The 7,791-nt window shown below is 42.8% G+C and overlaps 1 protein-coding gene across 4 annotated transcripts in view; it reads right to left on the bottom strand.

The window, feature by feature from the left end:
• Nucleotides 1-7,791, bottom strand: part of ncam1a (neural cell adhesion molecule 1a) — a 510,009-nt gene that overhangs the window by 263,626 nt on the left and 238,592 nt on the right. The window lies entirely within an intron of this gene.

Genomic DNA, 7,791 nt, shown 5'->3' with positions numbered 1-7,791 from the left:
CGGTAACTTTGTATTCCATTTAGAGAAGTATTTTTCCAAGCTTCAATCTCCGCGAGCGCTGCCTTAGAGGTTTCTACCCTATTATGTGGAAATGGTTGCGTAGCAGCACATGTAGTGAATGACATGACATATTGTACTTCTTCAGTGCAGCGTGGAGCACAGTGTTGTTGGAAAAGTGTGTGAACAATACTCTTCTAAAGGTTCTAAAGGTACCTTTTAAATAGCAAACAAGGTGACAGGTTTGCGAGACAAGATAAAGCCTTTTGTATCTCCCCGTGTCTCTGTGATCAGAGAGTAGTCCTTCAGCAAGAACATTAGTTTAGTTCGGGTTTTCTACAGATAACAGCACGCAGTCAGCTTCTGTAGTCATATCAATGCCAAAAAGCCAGAAACTCAAGAGTTTGATGTGCGTGAGTATAGCAGAGGACGTTTCTGATGCACATTAACATCCTCAGTGTTAAATCTACAGCAATGGTTCACAAACTTTGTCATGCCGAGGACCCCGTAATTGATATATATTTGGCCGCGGACCACCATCTGAAAGTATTTCGTGCCAGGGACCCCCAGAAGAGAAGATCTGTGTTAAAAAATGCAAAATTCTACAAAATTCCTCAAACACTTTCAAGTGGTTTTGGTCACATGCGGTACATGTGTACATACTGTACAATACATCTGGTTGCAACACGCACCAGTGGCGTCCCCAGGAATTACATTTAGGGCAGGCCAGATTTCTTTTTGCGCCACCCCCCCTCCTCTATTACCCCCAAAAAAGAAATGTCAACTCAATCGAAAATCGGCGATCGAAAACCGGCGAAAGTGGCCGTTTTTTTCCAAGATGTTTTGGCCATTATCTCTGGAACAGAAGGTCCAAACTGCTCAGTTCAAAGCTTGTTGAATGCGTGACTTTGAGGACATTATGCAAGCAATGACACATTTTCGGGGTTATTTGGGTTTTCTAGGGGAGTCGAGATCCTAGTTGGGCAGGCAACCGCCTGTCCTGCCTCTACAGTGGGTATACGCCACTGGCACACACTGAAATGATTTGTACTCCGGGCTTCCCCAACAGTGTGGATGAAAAAAATTTAATGAGAGCGTACAAATGGAACCAAATGGCCATTTGTACAACTCTCAGAGTCATGGCGGGTCCTTGACATCAAAACATTAGAGAACCACTCATGTAGTGTATGAAGATCAATGGATATTAGTGAGCAGTAAATAGAAAGCATTTTATAGCTGCTTCAGATGTGGGCTCAGTCCTCATCAGAAAACTGTTAAGGTCATTTTATTTCGTTGATAATGTAAAGTGGCATGACTTAGTTTTTTTCCTAACCACATGAACCCTAGTGTCCTTATTCCGGACATGTCATAATAGGCGCATATTCAGTGAAAGTGGGCAAACATTTGGCGAAAACATTCAGCGAACTGTTCGGCCCAAAAATAAAAACATAAAATAATTTATATCAAATTAAAAAAGCATCGACTGTTTCCGCTATTTAGAGTTGAAGTACAAACATCAGTAGGAAGTATAACATCAAAGGTCTTTAGAGCATCATCCCACTAATCTCAGCAGAGCAGGTCACAGACACAGGCCACAAACTTGGCTTCTGTCACATTAGCTCACACTTTACTTCAGATTCAGGGCTCGGAGCAGTGTGTGTGTGTGTGTGTGTGTGTGTGTGTGTGTGTGTGTGTGTGTGTGTGTGTGTGTGTGTGTGTGTGTGTGTGTGTGTGTGTGTGTGTGTGTGTGTGTGTGTGTGTGTGTGTGTGTGTGTGTGTGTGTGTGTGTGTGTGTGTGTGTGTCCTTTCCTAGATTTGTTGATGCCAGAGGAGGTGGGGGGGCATACTCTGTGGAACTAGCGGGCACAGCAATCTGTGCTAGCACGCACACCACACACACACACACACACACACACACACACACACACACACACACACACACACACACACACACACACACACACACACACACACACACACCACAGTGAAGCATTCAGTTTTTTCGGAGAGGACTATGATTGCCAATCCGGGTTGCTGAGGCAAAGTGACAAGTAATATGCAGCTGTGGTGGGTTGTTGTCCTCCGTGCACGATAAGCCTCGCAGCTGCAGGGCCTTGCATCGTGTAATAACAACAAGTGACCTCGAGGTATGTTAGCCGCACGATGGTAATCTTTAAAAAGGTTAAAACATCTAGAGGCGCCTGTCATGCCTCCAAACCAGAGAGCACTTCTTGATGGGAAGCTGAGAAGAAAAAACTTCTCATGGTCCGGTGAGAAATACATGACTAGAGATCGACCCATATGTTAATCTGGCTGATATATGGGCCATTATTTGACCTTTTTGACAACATTGGTAAAGGCAATTAATGCAGTCTGTTTTTGCCATGTTATTATAGGCAATAAATGTCTTTCTTTGCTTAAATAAAATTAAGTTTCATTTATGTAAGTATGTGTAAATTGTTTGCTTATAACTTAAACGTTCTCAAATAGAAAGTTCAAAACAAGATTCTTCAAATTCATTATAACATCGTGCATCTTTGGACACAATATCAGTCATCCGTGGTCTACAGTAGGTCTCTCCAAAACCGCGATTGGACCAAAAGAATCCTGGCATGGGCCGGGCCTCTGGTGAGAAGAACACTGTGATGATTGAAGCCTGGAAGCTTAGAGATGAAGCCCCATCACGGGGAGTGGACCCGGGACCCCCAAACAGTGAACTCCCACCGGAGTGGACCTGGGACCCCCCCCACACAATGAACAGCCCACCGGACACAGCAGGCTGGCCTGGCCCTCCTCTTTTGGTAGAGCAGTAACTAAGTATACACTCAAGTACTGTAAAATGTTGAGGTATTGTTTTTACTTTACTGGAGTATTTCCAACATTCCAATACTTTTACTTCTACTTCACGACATCTCAGAGGCAATTATATTGTAATTTGAAACTTTAGTTACAAGTTACTTTGTAGATTTTCATTATTATTATCAACAAACCATGATATAGGGCTGAAAGTGGTTAAGGCATGTCGCTGCTTCGGTTATTTGAAAATGGCCGATCTACAAGCTCACAGCGACACAGCTTGTAGATGTCGAAAGACTTTTGAAACATTTTGAAAACGTGTGAAATGGGAACATTCTGCGCAATGAGTACTTAATTACTTTTGGTACTTATACTAAGTATATCATGACGCCAATACTTTTGTACTTTTATCAAGTCCATTTCAAATACCGGACTTTTACTTGTAACAGACTCGTGGTATAGAGCGTCGCAGTTCCCGCCCACTTCCTGTTTTTTTTGGTGCCGGAAGAAAAAACTCAATGCATTTTTCCATTGACATTTCCAAAAATATTTATATCTATTAATTTAAGCCTCGAATCAAGCCATCATGACATGACATGAATCATGACCATAAACGTTTGATTCTGTGATTTTTTTTTTGTTGAAAACGGCAAAACAAAGGGTATTTATTAAATATAGTATATCATATAATTAAATATAAAATAAAAAAAAATCACAGAAAAAAACGTTTTATGGTCATGATTCATGTCATCTCGTGATGGCTTGATTCGAGGCTTAAATTAATAGATATAAATATTTTTGGAAATGTCAATGGAAAAATGCATTGAGTTTTTTCTTCCGGCACCAAAAAAAACAGGAAGTGGGCGGGAACTGCGACGCTCTATAGATACTTTTACTTCAGTCTGTCGGGTGGAAACCTCATTATGTCCAAAGCTGTTACTTTTCAGGATTGAAAAGAAAAATCACACCCAGTGTGAAGAGAGTGGTGCCTTTGAATTAGTGTAACTGGTTGCATCCTTGTGTTGCAATCAGCTGCAGCTGTGGCACCACTCAAAAAATGCAAAAGTAGCAGAACTACAAGCTTGAAACGCGACGCTTCGCGCCGCGTTTCAAGCTTGTAGATCTGCTACTTTTGACGCTTTTGTCGCTGTAGTATGATCATCAAGAAGGGCGTTAATTTACGAAAGAAAAACACATAAAGTATGGAGATAAGAGGTTTCTGCCCCGAGGAAAGCAACAAAATACTAAAGTACTTCTTCCACCAGCTCTGCACTATAGAGTGCACCACCTGGGACCAGTGGTGGAAAAAGTACTCAAATTCCATACTTAAGTAAAAGTACCAATACTGCAATATAAAAATACTCTGTTACAAGTAAAAGTCCAGAATAAAAAATGTACTTGAGTAAAAGTACAAAAGTATTGGCATCAAAATGTACTTAAAGTACCAAAAGTAAAAGTACTAAATATTTGAAAATAGCCGATCTACAAGCTCACAACGCGTCGCGATGCGACGCGTTGTGAGCTTGTAGATCTGCTATTTTCAAATAGCCTAGGTTTAAAATAGGTTTAAAGTGGTTAATGTGTGTTTCATTATATCATAATTTATATCTGAAAAGTAACTAGTAACTAAAGTTTTCAAGTAAATGTAGTGGAGTAAAAGTACAATATTTGCCTCTGAGATGTAGTGGAGTAGAAGTAAAAGTATTGGAAATTGGAAATACTCAAGTAAAGTACAAATACCTCAAAATTTTACTTAAGTACAGTACTTAAGTAAATGTACTTAGTTACTTTCCACCACTGCCTGGGACCCCCGGCCCAGCGTGCACAGCAGCAGCAGCAGGGCTGGCCCGGCCCCTCCTCTTTCTGTAGAGCAGCACACAGTGGCCCCTCCCCTTTCTGTAGAGCAGCACACAGTGGCCCCTCCCCTTTCTGTAGAGCAGCACACAGTGGCCCCTCCTCTTTCTGTAGAGCAGCACACAGTGGCCCCTCCTCTTTCTGTAGAGCAGCACACAGTGGCCCCTCCTCTTTCTGTAGAGCAGCACACAGTGGCCCCTCCTCTTTCTGTAGAGCAGCACACAGTGGCAGAGGGGATGGGGCAGACGGGAGCGTTTAACCCATTCAATCCCGGAACTTCTGGGGGGTCCCCGGAACAAAACATTTTGAGATGGGGGGGTCCGCGGCCAAATACGTATCCAAAAATGTTAAATCCTATAACAGTAGGTTGCTATATCAGTGGTGCTCCACCTTTTCCATGTCAAGGACCCCCCAAAATGATACGTATTTGGCCGCGGACCACCATCTCAAAATATGCTGTTCCAGGGACCCCAAATATGTTGTTCCAGGGACCCCCAGAAGCACTGATCGGAGTTAGAAATGTTCGCTTTAAAACATATATATATTCAAAGATTTGCACAAATTTGCACATATTTTTTGAAAAATTGCAGATCTACAAGAATTTGAAGAGCCAAAGAAATCTTAAAATGACACAGATGCATTCCCGTTCTTAACGTGTTAAGGAGCGACCCAGGCGGCGAGGGGGGCGCTTGGACGACATCCAGAGAGAGACCCCCTCGCTCTCTGCTGTGCAGCTTTAATCACAACCAGACGTGGAAATCCAAGATGAAAACCAAGCTCGGAAAAGCTTGTAAAATTTATGAGGTCTTAAGAAGGTGAGGCTGCGCCTGTGTGTGTGGCGCTGCGGCTGTGAGTGTGTGGGTGTGTGTGCAGGCGTGCGTGTGCATGTGTGTGTGTGTGCGAGTGCCTCGGCGCGTGTGAATGAGAAAGAATTTGGCAGATTTTTGTTGCCATAATTAACTGACTATTATATCCATTACACAAAGCGATAGGGGGTCATTTTACATCAATCAAGGCAGACATTTATAGTCACGGGCATGACGCCTCACCAAAGGGAGAGAGGGGTTATTTGAAATGTGTCTGGATCGCTTTCCATAACAACAATGTAATAACAATGTAAAAATAGCATTTCCCACCACTCACCTGTAGGGGGCGACACACAGGTAGCACAGCGTTTGGTCACCAGCGTATCCAAAGCAGAGAGAGAGAGAGAGAGAGAGAGAGAGAGAGGGAGAGAGAAAACAGAGGGAACATTTCATCAGTTACAACTCATAAAGCTTTTTTCATAAGCGTCTGCAATAAACCAAGTTAATACACGAAAACGTTTCAAGGTACAAGGTGAAAGACATCAACAATGCCCCGTCGCGTGGCACGGTGCTGCTGTACCGCGCACCGAGAGCATGACCTCATACACTGCAAGAGCAGCATGATAGAGCAGTGCTTCTCTAAGGCAGTGGTTCTCAAACTTTTTCATGTCAAGGACCCCCAACTTGACCCTTATTAGCCCGCGGACCCTCATTTGAAAAGATATGCCAGGGACCCCCATAAGAGAAGATCTTTACGGCTCTAGCATTGATTTTCAACCATGTTGATTTCAAGGACCCCCACTTGCATTAGGCTACGGACCCCCATTTAATGGCATTTCTATGGTACTCCAATTTATATTGTAAAATCAATGTTATTGTAACTCTGAGAGTGTACAAATGGAACCAAATGGACCCTAACGGGTCCATTTGGTTCCATTTGTACACTCTCAGAGTTAGAGACCCATAAGGGTTCATTTGGTTCCTAACTATCCATCATTTAGCTGGGGACCCCCTGGAACTCCCTCAAGGAAACCCTGGGGGTCCCCGGACCCCAATTTGATAACCAATGCTCTAAGGACACCCAAATTCATACAAATGTATATTTGGCTGCGGACCACCATCAGAAAATATTTTGTGCCAGGGACCCCCATACAAGATTTTTGGAAAATAGCAGATCCTGGAAAATATCAGATCTACAATCTCAAAACGCACTGCGATGTGACGCGTTGATGAGCTTATAGATCTGCTATTTTCTATTTGTTTTCTTCTTCTTTTTTTGTTGCCGTTTTCAAATATCGGGTCAAAGTGGTTAAAATCTGATCTTGATGCTATATTAACTCATTTTGCTGGGGACCCCCTGGAACTCCCTCAAGGGCCCCATGGGGGTCCCCAAACCCCACTTTGAGAACCACTGGCATAGAGAACAGTATATGCTATATTGTATTACAAACATCATCCACAGGCCAGTCGGGCAGGTAACAACAACAACTGAGGAAACCGACATACCGGTAGTAGAAATAATACACCTACAGTATCACACACTCAGTTGTAGTCAGCACTTAACCACATGAAGCCATAGCATCCCTATTCTGGGGGCGAACGTTTGGAGAAAATAGCAGATATACAAGCTCACAACGCATCGCAACGCAACGTGTTGTGAGCTTGTAGATTGGTTAATTTCCGCAAAGTGTTTGGGTGTAGAGGGGGAAAAAGGAGCATGTTTAGTATAAGCCCTGGGGGATGCCAGTCAATGAAGTAGATAGTTTTAAGTGGTTTATACACAGGACCTGAGTAAAAAGACATTGACGATATCTCTTTCTTTAACCATGTCACTTTAGCCATGCACATGAAACTGTGATATATGCCTGCTGCTTTCTTATTTGGACTATATTATATTTTCCACCTGCATTAGACCCGCCTTCTGTAATGCTATCTATCCATTGCTCATTTTTAATCACGCACTGTATGTATATTGAACCTTGTATGTTTGATTTAACAGTGCCTTCCTGCTATTTCTGTTCTGTGATCTGTGTTCCTTTCTTCTCTTGTCTCTCTCTCCCTTATATTCTAATCTTCCTGCAACTGCAATGCTGAGAGCTCGCACAAAAGAGAATTCCACCCACTCCTCTGCACCTGCAATCATGCGAGGTGACAATAAGAGTTGATTCTGATTCCGAACATCATCATCGGAGCTTTCAGATGACCTACTGGAAAACAGAGAGAGAGACTGCAGTGTCTCCATTTTATACCCGTCCTTCACAATCACCACTGTGGCGTATAATTAAGATGATTTGGAATGTTAAGCTCCTTTTATCCAAAGAAGGTAATAAACTGTATT

Source organism: Gymnoscopelus braueri (assembly GCF_963280865.1).
Source record: "Gymnoscopelus braueri genome assembly, chromosome: 8".
Lineage (NCBI taxonomy): Eukaryota > Metazoa > Chordata > Actinopteri > Myctophiformes > Myctophidae > Gymnoscopelus > Gymnoscopelus braueri.
Note: the sequence above shows the minus strand (reverse complement) of the source record. Positions and strands in the feature narration are given on the sequence as shown.